Source organism: Lacerta agilis, chromosome 15 (assembly GCF_009819535.1).
Source record: "Lacerta agilis isolate rLacAgi1 chromosome 15, rLacAgi1.pri, whole genome shotgun sequence".
In the NCBI taxonomy this organism is placed as follows: domain Eukaryota; kingdom Metazoa; phylum Chordata; class Lepidosauria; order Squamata; family Lacertidae; genus Lacerta; species Lacerta agilis.
The window spans coordinates 20198612-20217278 of record NC_046326.1 but is presented as its reverse complement, the minus strand read 5'-3'; positions in this window follow the sequence as shown (position 1 = coordinate 20217278).

Here is an 18667-nt window from a genome sequence, read left to right as displayed (position 1 = left end):
GTGCTTGAATCCATGTTCTATTTCCTTCCATCAAGCTATCTTCTTTCAGTTGCCAGACAGCAACTGGCAAGGAGAGATGAAGTCTGAGGTGGGAGCTCTGTGTCTGTTTGTGGCCTTTCTCTTCTTCTTCTTTTTTTTTAGCAAAGGCCCTCAGAATCACCTGGGGAAATGTAGGCAGACCTACATTTTGGGCACCCTGAAGCTTGAAATGTCATGGTGGCCTCCTCACAACCAGCAACGGTGGTCTGGGCAACCACTTTTATCTTCTTCCGTGGGGTTGTTTACCACAACAATTACATGTGTGCTACTAACTCTCAAACTTTGGGATTGTTGAAATATATACAAAAAAATAAAATCAACCAATCAATCAGTTTGAGTCGTGCAACTCAAATTGGGTTTACTGGACCCATTTTTTTTAAAAAAAGCAATGGGGACCAAATATGCTTCGGGGGCCCCTCTGGGATTAGGGTCCCTGAAGTTTAAACTTCATTAGTTTCATAGTAGACCTGCCCCTGCTTGTGAATGTAATTTAGTTCCTTAGAAGCTCTTTTTTCATTTTTACATAAAATGATAACATGCAATAGGGTTCTGCCATCTTTCTTGGGTTTACCCTCACAATCTTTCTCAGGAAAACCTAGGGTGGATCTACACATGGGGGGGGGGGGGTTGCTATAAATAAGTCATAAATTAAATTGTTATAACAAAAGAGAGAGAAAACCCTATAGAAAATCACATGGAAAAGTTTTGTGCTCTACAGTGCCATCTGGTGCTGCATGTTTATAACACATTTAAGACACCCTTTTTTGACTAATGTAGCTGAATCCCCGAACACAGAATCTAATTCAGGCCTGGTCTACCCCTGCTACTAGATGAGGCCCTGGAGGCCTGAGGTGATAGAATGAGCCTGCCTTTGCCAAGCCAAGCTGCTCCAGATGTAGTTGTACTCCAGATCCAATCATCCACAGCCAACAGAGCCAATCATCAGGAATGATGGGAGTTGTAGTCTAACATCTGAAGGCAACTAGGTTTGGGGATGACCGCCCTTTAGTATTATCCAGAGCTCACATGAAGCATATGCATGAACTAAAACCAATTAAAACACACTGGATTAAATTGGGGGTGTGATTTTGTTTTATACTTTTTAATTACTGCAGATCATACCATTAACCTCTTAGTCATAGCATAGGCTACACACACGGTCTTGTTCATCATATAACAAGTAGTTTTAATTGGCTTCCAGTGTTCAAGGGAGAGGTGCTAGTTGTAAAATCAAACTAGTTTTAAAATATTGCTTAGAATTAGGGCAGAATTAGACAACAACAACAACAACAACAACAACAACAACAACAACAACAACAACAACAACAACTTATTTTCTTAAAATACATATGCACAGACTTTGAAGACACACACACACCCGGCTAACATTTTCATGTAGGACGTAATCCCTTGTATCCCTGCTTGCTTACTGAGGTCTTTGGGGAAGCCACCGCTGTTGCTGCCACCATCGCTTGGGACATGACTTGGCTCATCCTCCTTCCTCAGCAGTGGCAGCACTGGCAGGGGGAACTGGGACCTTCCAGGATCAAATCAGAAACCAGGGTGGCTTTCACAATTCTGGGGCGGACCCTGGAAAATCGTGACACTTGGAGGGTGTGCGTTTGGTATGAGAACTGAAAGCTGTGAAATTTTGGACCAGACCCAAGTCTGCTCAACTCAGGACCATATTTCCAACTGGTCTCCTATGTATAATGAAAATAATAGGGTTCTCCTTGCTTGGAAAGGATGCAGGAGCAGAGTTAGAGGATGCCCTGGGGACCCAAGTCCCTGATCTTATGTGCCAGACCTCTCACACTTCCTGCCTCTTCCCCTCCCTTTAAAAATGAAACAAAAACAAAGCTTTGCCCACAGGGTGGCTGAGTCAGAACGGGACGTGGGGCAAGAGTCCACCTTAATTTCCCCAGAGGCATCTATCTATCTATCTATCTATCTATCTATCTATCTATCTATCTATCTATCTATCATCTATCTCTATCTAAGCATATGCACATTTACATCATGGGTGCATGCCTTTAAGAACCTACAGAGTCCTTTAAGAGCCCAGAGATACCCTTGCCTGGATCTGTAAATCTATTCCTTTTCCATCTCACCCCAAAGATGTTTCTTGTGGTGGGTGGGCCAGTCAGTGTAGGGTTAATCCTTTTCTTTGCTTCTGGTCTGTGACAGAGCTGGCTGAGTGATCTGCTCCAGCTGCCCATCTTTTTCTGTTTCCATTCCCCCCCTTATCTCCATGTCCCTCTCCATCTCCCCTGACTGCTGCCAGCCTGTTTATCTGGCCGTTTTGGGAAAGAAAATTGCCAACTTCACACCTGTCAGCCTGAACTGATCACCCGTCACAGAGAGACTGCAGCCGGTCCTGACCTCGCAGGCTTTGTGCTTTCTGCAGGGAAATTGCTGCGGCTCCCCGAGGAGCAGGAAACATGCGCCATTTCCCATTTATGCGGGTTGATGTGCATGACCGTTTGGACATGGCAGGACGTGGCTTCAATCAGCCTTAAGCTGGCGTTTCTGCATGTTAAAACCATTCGTCTCAGTGGTTCGCCACATGCTCCACTCATCAACAGGCCTACCATGAGCTGATCCATTTTTGCAAATTATTTTATTATTTACCATTGTGCACACCGGCCAGCAACATGAATGCACAATGATACCAATAGCTCCATTCACACCGCTAGCCTTGCCCAGGAGGCATAGGCACAAGGAGGTGGTCTGCATGCTGGTCTCACCCCCCAGGTGTCCCTGTGTACTCCAACCCCCAACCTTCCCATGTTGAGTGCGAAGATCTGAATGGGGGTTTGAAGCACATGCTTCAAGGTGGACAAGCTTAGAAACTTTCGTGCATTCAGGCCCCATCACCCCCTGATAATACAGTCATGCAGAGACTTGATCTCCCATTATCAATGTCACTGTTTCTTACTGGAAAGGGCGCTGGTGGCACTGTGGTTAAACCACGGAGCCTCTTGGCTTGCCGATTGGAAGGTCGGTGGTTTGAATCCGCACGACGGGGTGAGCTCCCGTTGCTCTGTCCCAACTCCTGCCAACCTGGCAGTTTGAAAGCACACCAGTGCAAGTAGATAAATAGATACCGCTGTGACGGGAAGGTAAACAGTGTTTCCATGAGCTCTGGTTTCCGTCATGGTGTCCCGTTGTGCCAGAAGCAGTTTAGTCATGCTGGCCACATGACCCAGAAAGCTGCCTGTGGACAAACACCAGCTCCCTCGGCCTGAAAAGCAAGATGAGCACCGCAACCCCATAGTCGCCTTTGATTGAACTTAACTGTCCAGGGGTCCTTTACCTTTACCCTTACTAGAAAGGAGACAGGCAAGGCAGCAGTGAGGCTGGCTACAATTCTCAGAGTGGTTTAGCAATCAATCCCCCTTCCCAGGAACTCTGGGAATTGTAGTTCTGCGAAGGGAAGGGGGCAGTCTCCTAACAACTTCAGCACCCATAACGAACTACAGCTTCCAGAGTTCTGTGACCAAAGCCAGGAGTGTTTAAAGTGGCATCACAACGCTTTAAATTTATGGGCTTCACCATGTATTTCCAAATGAGCGCTTAGGCTCAGAATCCACTTGGAAACCAGCATCTTACCAGTGGGAAGGTGAAAACCATATATCAGTGCAGGATTATTCTGTAATAGCCATGGTATACCAGAACACACCGATCCAAAAGTTCTCTATTGGGATGTACCCACATTAAATACCGGAGAAGAAGCTGGTGGTGGGAATATATGTCCCATCCAGCTGTTTGCAGCTGGACAATGCAAAGAAAAGAGAAGATGCCAAGGACCATTCAGGGAATTTAATCTCAACAGCTGTCCAAGGGCTTGAGTCATTGCCAATGCGGGGAAGCCGAGATGGAATTCCTCAGACTAGCATTGCAACTGAGTTCTGAGAAAAGAAATGATAAAGACTGACGTTTTTTTAGATTATTACAGAGGAGGGGCCTATAATTAAATAGACATTAGTTTCCTAAATGGTCACTTCCTGGGGTTGCACTGCCACCCGATTAAGTTCTATCTTTTTTCCATTTGCATTAAGTGATACATGTTTAATTGTGTTATTAATATGCTGCAGCCGGGAAGCTTGCAGGGTTTCGTAATTGGCGTTTAACTGGATAGTTCCAGCGTATTAGTGGAGGTTTTTTTTTTTTTTAATAGCAGCACATGAGGAGTTCCCAATTGTCTCTGACCGATACATTTTTTGGTAAGGGTCTGTTTTTGAAAGTGTTACCTGAGCAGCAGAATAGACAGTGTTTCCCCATTTCTCCCCATTCCACATTGAAGGATCACTCATGTAGAGGAAATGTTTGTTTGTTCTTAGGTCTGGGCAGTGCTTTTTTTCTTTAAAAAAAAAAGTTTAGGGGTACTCTCATTTTCCTACTCATATTGAAATACTGCCCCTCAATGAGGCCAAACCTAGATTCACAAAATGTTTAGGGGTATGCGTACACCTGCGTCCCACCAGAAAAAAGCACTGGGGCTGGGTGCCTCTCCAGCTCCTGGGATTCTCCAACTGCTTTTTTGGCATCTTTCCCAGAGGAGGGCGGGGAGAGAGTAAAAGTCCTATTTGCTCCCAGAGCCAGCCAAGGATATCGAAATCTAGACCACAAGGGAGCATAAATTCAGGGTCTCTAAACTCTGCCGTTGCTGGAACCTAGACCTGTTTCCTGCCCTGTTGACCAGGCAAGGTCAAAGTTTTGAGTTCTCTTAAGAGGACTGAATGACTGAACAACAACAACAACAAGAGGACTTTCAAATTGAAATTGGACATGGTGAAAGACAAAATTTCCCTGCTCTAAGGAGAATTATGGGTAGTGATAGCAGCACTAACACTCATGCGAGAAAAACCTGGAAAAGGAGAACTGGCCATGAGTGGAGAGGAGCCCCCTCTTTCTACTGGCCTGCTTAACTGCATCCAGACAGGGGAGGACTGTAGCTCAGTGGCTGGGGCAACCCACCCAGATGTATGGGCGGGGTATAAATAATAAAATTATTATTATTATTATTATTATTATTATTATTATTATTATTATTATTATTATATCTGCTTTGCACACAGAAGCTCTCAAGTTCAACCCGCAGATTCTCCAGGTGGCACACATCGCAAGTGTCCTGGAAAAATCGGGACGTCCCATTTTTTCCTCACTAGAGAATGGCAGCCATTTTGGGCACCGGGATCTCACATTGTTTTGCACCATGATTTCTCCGGGGGGTGGGGGGAGTGCTTTTTTCAGGACGAGATCACAGCGCAAAATTGCACCAGATCACAGTGGTCAAAATGGTTGCCATTCTGTTGCAAGAAAAAAAAGAGAAGAAGATATCTGGGAAGATGGCATCCTGCTTTTTGCTTTCAGGGTGTTGGAGGCTATGAGATTGGAGTAGGAAAAGCTCCTAACTGAATCCCCAGAAAGCTACTGTCAGTCAGTGTCAGTAATATAAGGCCTCTTCCATTGTTCCCCTGACAGTTGGAAATTTAATGGGTGGGGCTTTTCTTGAAAGAGCGATGAAGCCATGAGGAAAAGGTCACCTGGTTAATTTCTGTATGGCAGGCAGCTGTTAAAAACGGAGGTGCAGAATCAGAAAAAAAAAATAGCAGCCTTAGCAACAAGGTGTAGACTGCATCAGCTGTTCACGATATGTCCTTGGACACATGGCTTGCCAAACAGATGTTAGAGTCAGAGAAGCCCCTATGGGCAGACAAGAAGAGCCTCTCCTTTAACCCCTTTGCCAAACATAGCTGGACTAAGCATTTCACACCCAATTTAAGAGTGGATGAAGCAATTGGAGATGTTTCACCAAGCCTGATTTCATTTCCCCCCCTCGCTAGTACGCCAGATTAAATTTCTTCCAGGAGTGACTGAGTTAATCCTCCGCTCCCCGCTGTGATTTCTCAGCACCAAAATCCACTTTCTATTTTTCCTGCTTCTGCTTCTGCCTGCTACCTGGAATGCACTCGAAAGAGAAATTGCAGCAAAGGGTCGCAGGGGGTCAAGCTGCATTCCACAAGAGATGATTTCCCCCCCATATCCAGTGACTGTTTAATGGCTGATGGCTCCTCTGCCTCACCTGCAGGAGAAGGGAGGTGAAAGGGAGCCTGCTGTGATCAAAGATACCTTAGCACACTGATGGGCATTTGCGCGGCAGGGTCACAATCTCGATCTGGAATTCCAGTCCGTATTTTATGGACCACCAACCCGGCAGAGGTGTTTAAAAGGGGGGAGGGGGTGTCTGAAAGTGAAATTGATGTGTGTCTCTATCTCTCAGCCTTCATTCCCCATACATTAAATGGGGATAATATGCGCACTGCTTGCTTGGTTGCAGTGAGGGTGGTGTGGGGCAGAGGTGCACATCACAACATCAGCTGTACATTCACACACACATAAATTTTAAACCAACTTTGGAGCTCTAGTGCTTTTTTTCCTTGGAGCGCATGGTTTCAGTTCTACATTCATTTTGTAGTGATGCAGTTTGTGTAGAGATATTAGCTGTTACATGTGTTTTTATTATTATTATTGATTATTGGCTATATTGTAAACCGTCCTGTGATATTTGGATGAAGGGCAGCGTATAAATCTAACAATTTATTATTAAACAAACAAACAACTGCAAACTGCCCAGAGGACATGTTCAATTGGTTGGCATATAAATGCCCCTAATCAACAATGAAATAAATCCATTCTCCTTAGTAGCCGATTGCAAATTCTGGGTGCCTGTAAAACAGGGGTAGCCAAATTTTCTCTTACTTGCTGACAGGGATGGGGGGGAGGCTTCTGGGGTGGCTGAGCTGCCAGGAGATAGTCCAAGGGGTGTCAACTTGGATAAAATATGGGGGGCAAGTATGACAGATCACATGATGTGGTGCACACACACCATTTGAATGGCATTGCTCATCAACTTTGGGACGGGCAGCCCCCTCGAATATTTTATTGGGGGGGGTTGAAGGGACCTCAGCCCCTAGGACAGGCATAGGCAAACTCTGGCCCTCCAGATGTTTGGGACTACAATTCCCATCATCCCTAGCTAACAGGACCAGTGGTCAGGGATGATGGGAATTGTAGTCCCAAACATCTGGAGGACCGGAGTTTCCCTATGCCTGCCCTAGAAGTTTTCTATGGCGTATCCCTTGGGCCATTCCGCCAATTATTTCTGGGGTGGACAGGGAGGAACCTGCATTTGCTGACTTCATCTGTGAACCCAGCACTGATCTCATCTCTCTCCCATCCTTCATATTCGTCTCCAGAATCCACCTCTCCTGCATGGTCTTTGGCTTACCCTCCAAATCGTCAATCCCAACAGTAACCAAGCTTTAAGTCAGTGGTGGGAACCCCAGGCCAGGAGCCAAAGGTGGGCCTTCAAGTTGTACCCCTTGATCCTCGGGACTCTTCCCAACTGCACTGCCTCTCCCCAGGCCACAGCCCTGACTAGCCCTGCTTCATGCCTTCCTCATGGTGGAGGTGGGTTGGATTGGAATGTGTGCTTGCATACTGGTGGTGCCTTTTGCTTTTCTGGATGGAGAACAGAGAAAGGGTATCCGAGTGTGCCTAAAAAGTAGCGTCCTGTAAAAGGGGGAGGAAATGGCACCTTTTGTTTTCCCCACTTTTGCTACTGGTGCCACCCACCATGGGCAGGTGGCCCCTGGAAGGATGCCCAGGAGAGAATGTGGCCCCTGGGTTGAAAATTGCTCCCCGCTCTTGATTTAGATACATGTGAGGTCATGTACCCACCCTCTCTCTCTCTCTCTCTCTCTCTCTCTCTCTCTCTCTCCTTCTGTCTCGCCACTGTCTGTTTTATATTGTAAGCACCCTGAGGGAGGTGGGGAAGCCTTATCCATGTCACCTGGGTGTAACTCTGCAGGGCTCTATATAAATCAGTGCATAGGCAAACAGGAACACAGTGCTACTTCCAAGTAAGCATGTGCAGGATCTTGCTTTTGTTTGACCCTCTCGCAATTGTGTTTTTGCAAACAATAATAGCATTTTATTTTATTTATTTTTTAAAGGGAAAAAAAGCTCATTTTCTTCCTTTGAAACTGGCTGCCTTCAATTCCTCCGTATCTTTCGCCTTCAATGTTAAGAACTCTTTCTCATTCACCCCCTGGGTAGCCGGCACTTGAATAACTCTGTCTGTCTTCTACCGCACCAGGAATGATGCTTCCATTGCTGTTTTATTGGACAGGACAGTAAATCTGATCCAGATCTCTGTCGCTGCAAATGGAAACATCAACCCTGCAGCAGCCTTTCTACAGGAGAATTTAATAGCTAGCAGGCTACAGCAGAAGGGGGGGGGAGAGAAGGGGAGAGAATGCTCCACCCTGACATGACAACTCATCCATTCTGACGGCTTCTGTGCAATGACTGCGTGATCTGTTAAAGTCTCTGCAAGCTACTGGGTTAAATAAGCCACAGATTATATTCCACGGTAATTGCTGAGGACAGATACATGGAAGTGTGTGTGTGTTGCGGGGTGGGGTGTCATGTTCCAGGAACTCACAAACAGCACATAAGAAGGAGAAAGGCTAACACATCTGCAGCTTCTAAGTTTAAAAACACAAATCCGACTTCCGGCGAGGACGCCATGCTGGGCGGTCGTGGGTTGCTTCGGTAGCGAGGCGACCCAGGCCAGCCCGGGGGTTGGAGCCCTGCTACCGCACAGCGGGGCTCCGATAAGCCGTGGGAAGAGCGTCCCACGGCTTGGGCTCTCCAGCGAGCCCACTATGGCACTGAACTCTTCTCCCGATCCCCTTGTAAAAGGGGAAAAGGAGTGAAGAGTCCACAGCGTCGGGCTGTGGAGGCATTGCCCCAACCGGGCGGCGATGCGGCGGCTGCCGCCTGCATGAGCGCGTCATTCTACCTGTTTTGCATTTAAAAGAAGGAAACTGGAGGCCGTGAGCACGAAGTTAATTGGCTTTAAAATTTATGGCATTTGGCACTCCAGGAGGATCGTAAAAAAGGAGCCCGTTCCTCCTCCCTTTGCTGATCGGAGAAGATAACATTGTTGTGAGCTGCTGCTGCAGTAGTGGATACAAAGTTTCTATGGAACTTTTAACAAGTGAGACTGGTTGAATCCCCGTTGGGGGAATTAAGAGTTCGGAAATATCTCTTTTTGGAAAATGATGGATTGCATTCTTTTTACCCTGACCCGGGGGAAAATGGCGGCTGAAAATTATAGTTGAAGATGGAAAAGTACTGAAACTTGATACCCTATGCCTACTTCTACCATGCTTGGTTTCGTTTTTAAACTGGCGTTAGACTCTGAATTGACTCATGAACAAAGGATTATTCTTCTGAAATTAGAACTGTTAAGCCAGAAATTAATTTTGCTGAACCAGGATCTTGAGGAAAAGTTATATATTACAGGAAAGACCTTTGCTAAATTGGAAAAAAATCTTGCTGGGGAACTTGAGGAAATTTTTGAGAAACAAAGTACAGTGACTGCGCAACTCCAAGAAGCTGAAAGACCCTATTGGTGTGAGAGACCTAGGGTTGGAATACAATTTATATCCAATTTCTGGGGTGGGAGCCCGGAAATGATGGGCAAAAGACTTGTGAAACTACAATTTCAAGATGAATGCAACTGTGAAATGGAGATGCTGGAAGATGAAGATATGAGTTTCCTGGAGCCCCCTGCAAGGATATTTATGGACTGTGTCTGGTCTGTTGGTTTCAAAGGAAAAGAGGATATTCTGGGTAATGTTGTGGTAAAAAGATGGAGAAATGTCGGGGAAGCGACCCCGAGATTGCGAAGGAAAATGGTTAGAAGAGGGATAGGGTGAGACTATTTAAAATATAAACAGGACGGCTCACCATGGTACCCTGAAGTCAGTGTGTTAAGAGTTTAAGATTTTGAACTAGTGAAGAGATATTGGACATGTTTATTAGCAGCAGTTTAAGAAAATAAGATGTAAGATTGGAGCTAAGAAGTAATAGGTTATATCATGAAGTTAAAAATAAAAATTAAGAAGTTTGTTTGTTATTATGAACATTATATGTAATAATTGAACATTAAGAAGTTTGTTTAGATAATTTTGATGATTTTAAATTTATATATGAGAAGTTAGATGTAAGATTGGAGCTAAGAAGTAATAGGTTATATCATGAAGTTAAAAATAAATATTAAGAAGTTTGTTTGTTATTGTGAACATTATATGTAATAATTGAATATTAAGAAGTTTGTTTAGATAATTTTGATGATTCTAAACTTAAAGATGAGAAGTTATCAAAGTGGATTGGAATTGGAAACAAAGGAGAGAGGACGGGGGAAGTCATTTAGTAAGATTTGAAACAAGAATTTTTTTTTTAAGATGAATAAGAAATATTGGTGTTTGTTTTGTTGTATTTGTTGTTGTATTGTTGTTTTGTTTTGTTTGTATTATGTGGAAAACTAATAAATTCTTTGTAAAATAAAAAAATAAAAACACAAATCCACTAAGTGGCGTGGAGAGGGATGTGACTGAGGTTTATAAAACAGTGTGCGGCATGGAGAAAGAAGATAGAGAGGAGAGGCTGTTGTTTTCACCCTCTCCCTTTCTTCTAACACTAATACCAAGAACAAACTTAGTTGGTCTCTAAGGTGCTACTGGAAAGAATTTTTATTTTATTTTATTTTGCTTTGACTCTAAACTTGGGATCATTTGATGACAGCGACAGAGCTACTGTTAGGCTGGGTGAGGCAGCTGCCTCGGGTGGCAGTTTTTGGAAGGCAGGGAACCACAGGGAGGTCCTGGGGATGGGGCCTTGGCTCAGTGCCAGAGCATATCAAGGTAGGAATGGGAGGGATCCCTGCCTAAAACCCTGGAGAGCTGCTGCCAGCCAGTGTTGTTGTTGTTGTTTGTTTGTTTATACTGAGCTAGATAGACCAACAATCTGACTCTGTATAATGTCCCTATGTTGATCTTGACCTAAAAAGCTGAGAAGCACACCATCTGAGAGACTACCATCTCCCATACCAAATTACCCAGATTATTGCAATCTGATGGGGAGGCTATGTTGACTGTGCGATGGAGGTGCAGAGCAGGGTCTTTTCGGTAATGGCTCCTAACCCGTGGAATGATCCTCCAGAAGAAATCAGGCTGGTGCCTTTCAGAAACAATTAGGGATGTTACAGGGTTGGACTTCAAACTGAAAGGAGAGGAGGATACTTTTTTTAATAACATGACAAAGGATGCAAAAGAGTTTGGCACTTTGGAGATAGATTCATAGAACTGGAGGGGACCATGAATGACATCTAGTCCAACTTGCTGCTTCGTGGAGGAAATCCTGAGCTACAGCATCCTCCAGAAATGGCTGTCCAAGCCTCAGCTGGCAGAGCTTCCAATGAGAGAGAGCTCCATCAATCTTCTAGGTGGTTGGTGGTTCCACTGTCTGGCTCTCTCATTCTTAAGAAATGTCTCCTAATGTTGACATGAAATCTGCTGTCCTGTAACTGAAGATATGCTCCAGGCTTCTGGGTCAGCTGAGAGCTCTGCCCACCTTTATATCTCATTATTTAAAGAATCCTATCACATAGTCTTCCCCAAGCTAAATATATTCCCAGTGCCCTCAACCTTTAAACGCCATTTCCGTGTGCTCTGGCACGCATCACAGTGTCCCGTTGCACCTGAAGCAGTTTAGTCATGATGGCCACATGACCCGGAAAGATGCCTGTGGACAAATGCCGGCTTCCTTGGCCTGAAAGCGAGATGAGCGCCACAACCCCATAGTCACCTTTGACTAGACTTCACCATCCAGGGGTCCTTTACCCCTTTACCTTTACTCAAAGGACTTGTGTTCCACACCTTTGGCCATCTCTGTTGTTCTCCTCTGAAGCGATTCCAGTTTGGCTAAATAGATTGTTAAGGAGCAGTCGGGGGGGGGGGTAACAGGAACTGTGAAAGGATGTGGATGGTTTTTGTTTTGGTTTTTGCTGCTGCTTTAGGGCTATGGTTTTGACTTCCTGTGTCCCTGGGGGCTTGCTTCCCATCTGCCTTACCTGTATATTTGGAAATATGCATGCACTGAAAAACAAAACACCCAAGCATGCTAAGTGTGACACCCACCCATCTCCCCTCACCCCCTGGTTTGAACATTGAACCCAGGGAGGTAAAAGAGCCATTTGCAAGGCATTTATTATGGGATGGGGGACCTACCACCCTAGAGACATTGTTGGACTCCAGATCCCATCAGCTCCAACCAGCATGGCCAGTGGTGAGGCATGATCATTTAGATCCTTGGCATTTCCAGTTAGGAAGGGCTTGGGAAACAGACCTGCCTTTCAGAGTAGACAATCCTAGGAAAGAGAGACAAAAAGGCTGACCTGCTCCAACAGGGTTCTGGAATCTGTGCTCCCCTAGATGTTGCTGGACTCCAACTCCCATCAGCCCCAACCAGCGCAGCCGGGGTCAGGCATGATGCGAGCTGAAGTTCAACAACATTTGGTGGACCACAGGCTCTCCATCCCTCATGCTGTATTGTATGCTGCCTAGAGAATTTTAGAAAGGCAGGTTAAGGATCAGGCACCCCCAAACTTCGGCCCTCCAGATGTTTTGGACTACAGTTGCCATCATTCCTGACCACTGGTCCTATTAGCTAGGGATCATGGGAGTTGTAGGCCAAAACATCTGGAGGGCTGCAGTTTGGGGATGCCTGTTCAAGATATTAAAATGGGAAACTGCTTTACTGTTTGTGTCCAAACAGCCATCTAAGGTAGGGACGCCATACATCTGGAATTTCCCAGACAAGCCGGGATTCAGCTGTTGGAAACAGTGTCCAGGCGGAAATCGCTGAAATGTCTGGGAAAATCTGGACATATGGCAACTCATGTCGAAAGTGTAGGTTTTGGTGAATTTCTTTTTAAAAAGCTTTAAAACCAGTGATGGAAGAAGCCTCCGCGCAGCCTGGGGCAGCACGTGGAGACACCCCCCTGAGGGCTGGGCATCGCAACATCACAACGCACGTTGGGACAGGCTGCACATGAACAGAAATGTCACGCATGCACAGCCCACCGGCCCAGCGCTGCTGCTCCCACGACGGCCGGGCGGGCCGCTGGGTGAGCGGCGGCCCGTGGGGCTGCCCCAACCGTCTGTGGTGCAGCACGGATTGGGTGCCGTGCAGTGGGGAGTGGCGGGAGGGGCCGCCAAGTGTCATCCCCCTCCCCTGGAACCCGGGGCGGAGCGTCCCCTATGCCCCGCCCTTCCTGTGCCACTGTTTAAAACGCCTTCTTTTTGAGATTTTTTTTGGGGGGAAGCCCAGCAACTTTGGGTAAAACTAAAAAAAAAAGCTCAACAACATTTGTGTCTGAGTTTTCACGTTTTGAAATATGGCAACCCTAATCCTTCCTTCTCCTTCTCATCTCTCCATCTTCCTTCTCATCCACATGCTCCTCTCTCCACTTTTGCCAACATGCATCCCTCACTCCAGCTTGCAGCAAAAGTTCACATTGATTTCTGTATCCCGTTCCCCTTCCGTCAAGACCTTTCCAATCAAAGTGCCTGATTAGATTTACAGCCTTTCCAGGGGAGCTGATGGCACCCCCTCCCCTTGCTACCTGCTATCAGGAGGGCCATTAGGGGCCAATCCATCACACGGAAAAATCCCCCCAGCCAAAGCAATCCTCCCCCCCCACACCCCCAGTTTGTTGCCATCTCCTTCCCTGCCACAATCTCTAATGTAGTCAAAGGGATCATATCGCATCACTCTGGCTGTCTGCTTAGGCCTGGCAGTTAAGTGAGCTGTCTCGAAGCAGAAATATTATTTATGGGATAATGTAGTTTAGAGAGAGAAAGAGAGTGACACACAGCCAGGGGAGGTAGAGGACGGGGACGGGAGGGGGAAGGAGAAGGGAGAAGGGAGAAGATCGGCCTTGCACTACGATAACTGTCGGCAGCTCCAATTCATCTTGGTGACACCCAGGCTCATGCAGTTTAATGGAGGGCAGAGAAGGCCAGGTGTAGGACACAGGGGGAGAGGAGAGGAAGGCAGGTGTCCCCTAAACGTATGCAATGAGATGCGGAAAGGAGATTTTCTCCCCTTGCCACACTTCTAGGATCCACATGACCAAGATGTTGATAGACCAGAGTCCTTTGATAGACCAGAGTCCTGAGAGCCAGTGTGGTGTAGTGGTTAAGAGCGGTAGTCTCGTAATCTGGTGAACCGGGTTCGCGTCTCCACTCCTCCACATGCAGCTGCTGGGTGACCTTGAGCTAGTCACACTTCTTTGAAGTCTCTCAGCCCCACTCACCTCACAGAGTGTTTGTTGTGGGGGAGGAAGGGAAAGGAGAACGTTAGCCGCTTTGAGACTCCTTTGGGTAGTGAAAAGCGGGATATCAAATCCAAACTCTTCTTCTTCTTCTTTCTGTTGTGGATAATTCAGACTGAAATTCCCAGGTGTCAAAAAAGGTTATTTATGTATGCTACTACTGCGGCCCGTGTTTCGTTAGCCCAAAAATGGAAAACGAGTGAGGTCCCAACTAAAGAAGAATGGCAACTTGAGTTGACAGAATATGCACAACTCGCCAACCTAACACATAGAATAAGAGAACAAGAAGAACATACATTTAAAGAAGATTGGAAAACATTTATTGAATATATGGGAAATAATTGTGTACAGCTGAAAACGCTGGCAGCATTAAGATAAATTCAACAGTGTAAACAAGTTTTGATGGATGCAGTAATGGAATACTGAATGGTATAGTTTCTGTAAAATATGCGGGATTTATGATATGTAAAATGAACCGTGGAAGGAGAAGAAGAGAAGCCATTGATATCTTAAGGATGTAGAAGGAGTACTTTAAATTGTAAAACAGAAAATTTAATAAAAAATATATATATGAAGTTGATACTGTAGTTTGGCACCTGGTTCTGGGTATGAACTAAGGGAGTCCATTGCTCAGTCAGTTGGAGGCAGTAATGCTTCTGAATATCAGTTACTGGAAACGGCAGAAAAGCAAAGGGCTCCTGTACTCCAGTCCTGCTCGAGGACTTCACAGAGGCATCTGGTCAGCCACTGTGAGAACAGGATACTTGACTAGATGGGCCATTGACCTGATCCAGCAGACTCATGTGTTCTTACTCAACCAGAGTTTCTCCCCAAATAATTTAAAACGAACTGTTGTGAAAGTGGTTTGTTTTAACAGCAATTTTGTCACTGTATCCCTTCATTTGTATGCTGCCTCCTAATAATACCAATAATAATAATAATAATAATAATAATAATAATTTATTTATATCCCACCCATCTGGCTGGGTTTCCCCAGCCACTCTGGGCAGCTTCCAACAGAACATTAAAATGCAATAATCTATTAAATTGTTGGCACAGGGGACAGAGACCAGGGAGGGGGACCCCGTGGCACAAGTGATGCTGCTGAACTCCAGCTCTCATCAGGACCAGCCAGTGGAGACAACCGTCAGGGATGATGGGAGATATATTCCAGCAACACCTGGAAAGGCAGAGGCTCCCCATCCATGGGGTTGAGCAAGGGTGGAGGACCTGTGGACCTCCAGATGTTGCTGGACTACAATTCCTATCATCCCTGACCATTGACCATGTGAGCTGGAGGAGCTGATGGGAGTTCAAGTCCAACAACAACTCCCCAGGTTTGGGCCATCGGCTGCCATCAGGAGGACAGTGCAGCTCCTGTACCTTTAGGAGTGCAATAGAAAAATCTCAAATTTTTGGCAGCACTTCCAAAAATGTCTTCATCCACACAACGGTCACAAGTGGGAACAAGGCTGCTGCATTTATGATGGCAAAATCTAGCACAGGGACTTTTTGACTCGAGTATGAAGATTTGCTTCCTTCACGGAAGGCAGGAGAGAACCGTTTGATGGGCCGTGCTGTCAGACCTCATGAAAACAGCTCGCTTCTTTGGCTTGCTCACACTGGCGTGTCACAAACTTCTGTTTCACATAATGTAACGCTCACATGCCTGTTTTATGTCAGCAGATGTTAGGAGGAGGATAATCTCTGTAGCATTTCTCTCTCCCCCCCCCCCTTAAGACATCAGGCTTCGGTGTGCTTTGTTACAAGCTACATATTCTATTCTCCTCCCTCACCCTCCCATTATTTGCAGGTGATCAGATCATTTTGCCCTCTTTCCCCCCCATTTTAATTTCCCCCCTCCTCTCCTGCAATTATCTTTCCCTTTCATCACCACTGGAGCTGGAAGTACAAAGTACCAATTAGCTGGTTTTCAACTTTAATTAGCTTGGAAGGTAGAGCAAATTAAATCCTTTTATCATATGTTTCAAAGCCCTTTCCCATCAAGCTCCCCCCACCCACCCACCCAACGCAACCTCCCCACCCACCCTGGCTCCAACACCCCCCCCCCAAATTGCCTGCCTTTGAATGTGAAGGTCATTTTCACACTCTGAGGTCAACCCCAGTCTCTGTATCCCCCCCACACACACACCTAACTTGGATTGGGGCCTTCCAGCTCCATGGGGGGCGGGGCGCTGACTGATACGTCTGTTCCCTTTTCATTGAGTCTTCTCTGGCTGATTTTACAGGGTGAGCTCTCTCAAATGATCTGCAAGGAAGAGAGATGTTCAGCACTGTGTAAAAACTTTTTGGACAGAACAGGATAAGAGGGATTCTGATTGCCACTATGTGAAGGCTGAGGTCATCTTTGTATCTGACATTGCAAAGAAGCACTGCTTAGCCCCTTATATCATAGCCCAGCCACTGAGATTTTGGGGGAGTCACTATTGGTGCCCCTGCTTGCCTCAGACGCAGAGCTCCTAGTGACCAGAAACTGTGCATTCCATGTTGTAGGTCCAAGCCTACGGGCTGAGATTGTACAGGCACCCTCTTTGCTGAACAAAGACCTTCTTGCTCCAGCAGGCATTTTTAGATAATAATTGGGCTCAGTTTAATTGAGGGATGTTGTTTTTTGTTTGTGTTTGTTTGGCTTGGTGTGGTTTTTATTTATGTACTCCGTTTAAGATATGCTAAAGATTAAGCAGCATTTAAATGCCAAAAGTAAGCAAATAACAGTTGGAAATACAAATGTGACTTTGGTTTAGGTAGAAAGGCTCCTGGAATTTGGGCTGCTCCAGAATTTCGGCAGCACCCCAAAAATTATTTGGAGGGTGCTGGATTTTGCACATTTGTTTTCATATTTATTTATGGGGCTCCTTATAAGAGGATCTTTTTTATCACAGACATGAATTTTATAACCTATTTTAATAATTTTAATAATTTTAACTCTACCCTTTTAATAATGTTATATGGTATTTTGTGTAAAGGCATGGACCTCACAAATCTAATAAATGATGATGATCATAGAGTGGGAAAGAGTAAGCCAGAGATCATCTAGCCAGACCCACAAATGAATGCAAAATGGCTCTGCAATGCATGATGTGATGGTGGCACCCATGACAGGTGTCGGCTCAACTACCTCCAGGGCAGATCTGTCCCAGTTCCAAACAGCTCTTGCCATTAGGAAGGTTTTCCTAACGCTCAGCTGAAATCTGCTTCCACGCTGCTTCTTTTCTGCCTTCCCAGTCCAGACTAGAACCAATATGCTGCTTCTCTTGCCATGCAACTATCAAAGATGCGCACAGGAATATAAAACGGCTAAAACAAGTCATCCGATAAACAATACAGTACAATGAAATGGAATGAAATTATATGAAATGAAATGAGAGATGGAAATTTTAAAATGAAAGGTAGACAGAGGCAGCGGAAAACAACCCAAGAATTGTCACCTGGCTACAACAGAGGGAGAGAAGGGAAGCAAGTCCTCTCCATGGTCTCAGCTGAGAAACCAGCAACATTTCTCTGCTCCTCTCCTCGAAATCTTAAGCTGGTTGTTACAAAAACTCTGTTACAAAAGACGAGTGGTTGAGTTTGCCATTCTTCTCCTTCCTCCTCCTCTCTTTTTGTTTTGTGTCATGCCTTCACTATAAGCTTGAGGACAGTGAATGGCACTCACTGCAATCTCTCTCTCTCTCTCTCTCTCTCTCTCTCTCTCTCTCTCTCTCTCTCTCTCTCTCTCTCTCTGTGTGTGTGTGTGTGTGTGTGTGTGTGGTTATCTACACAAACCATGGATTATTTACAGCCAAGGCTTGCTCTGTTCCAGGTGTGGGGAAGCTTTGTCCCTCCAAATGTTGCTGAACTACAACTCCCATCATCCCTAGTTACTGACCTTGCTTGCTAGGGCTGATGGGAGTTGTAGTTCAGCAACATCAGGAGGGTCACAGATTCTTCACACCTGCTGTAAGCATAAAGCAAAATGAAGTTGAGTCCAACATGTTAGACAGTCGTGTGTGTGTGTGTGTGAGAGAGAGAGAGAGAGAGAGAGAGAGAGAGAGAGAGAATTTGGAATGTCCCCTGTACAAGTAAAGCTTAGACTCTCTGAATGTAGAAAAGTAGGAAAGCACAGGAGAGGTTGAGCTAAAACATTTTTCCTTGCTAGATCTATTTATTGCATTTATTTATTCATTTCACTTATTTACTGCTTTTATGTCCCACTCCACATATTTCTGAAAGGAGCTCAAAGTGGTTTACATGGTTCTCTGCTTCCTCCTTTAATCCCCACAATCACCTGAGGTTGGTTAGGCTGAAAGGCAGTGACTGACCCAAGAGTACCCAATAAGTTTCATGGCCAAGTGAGGACTTGAACTCTGGTCT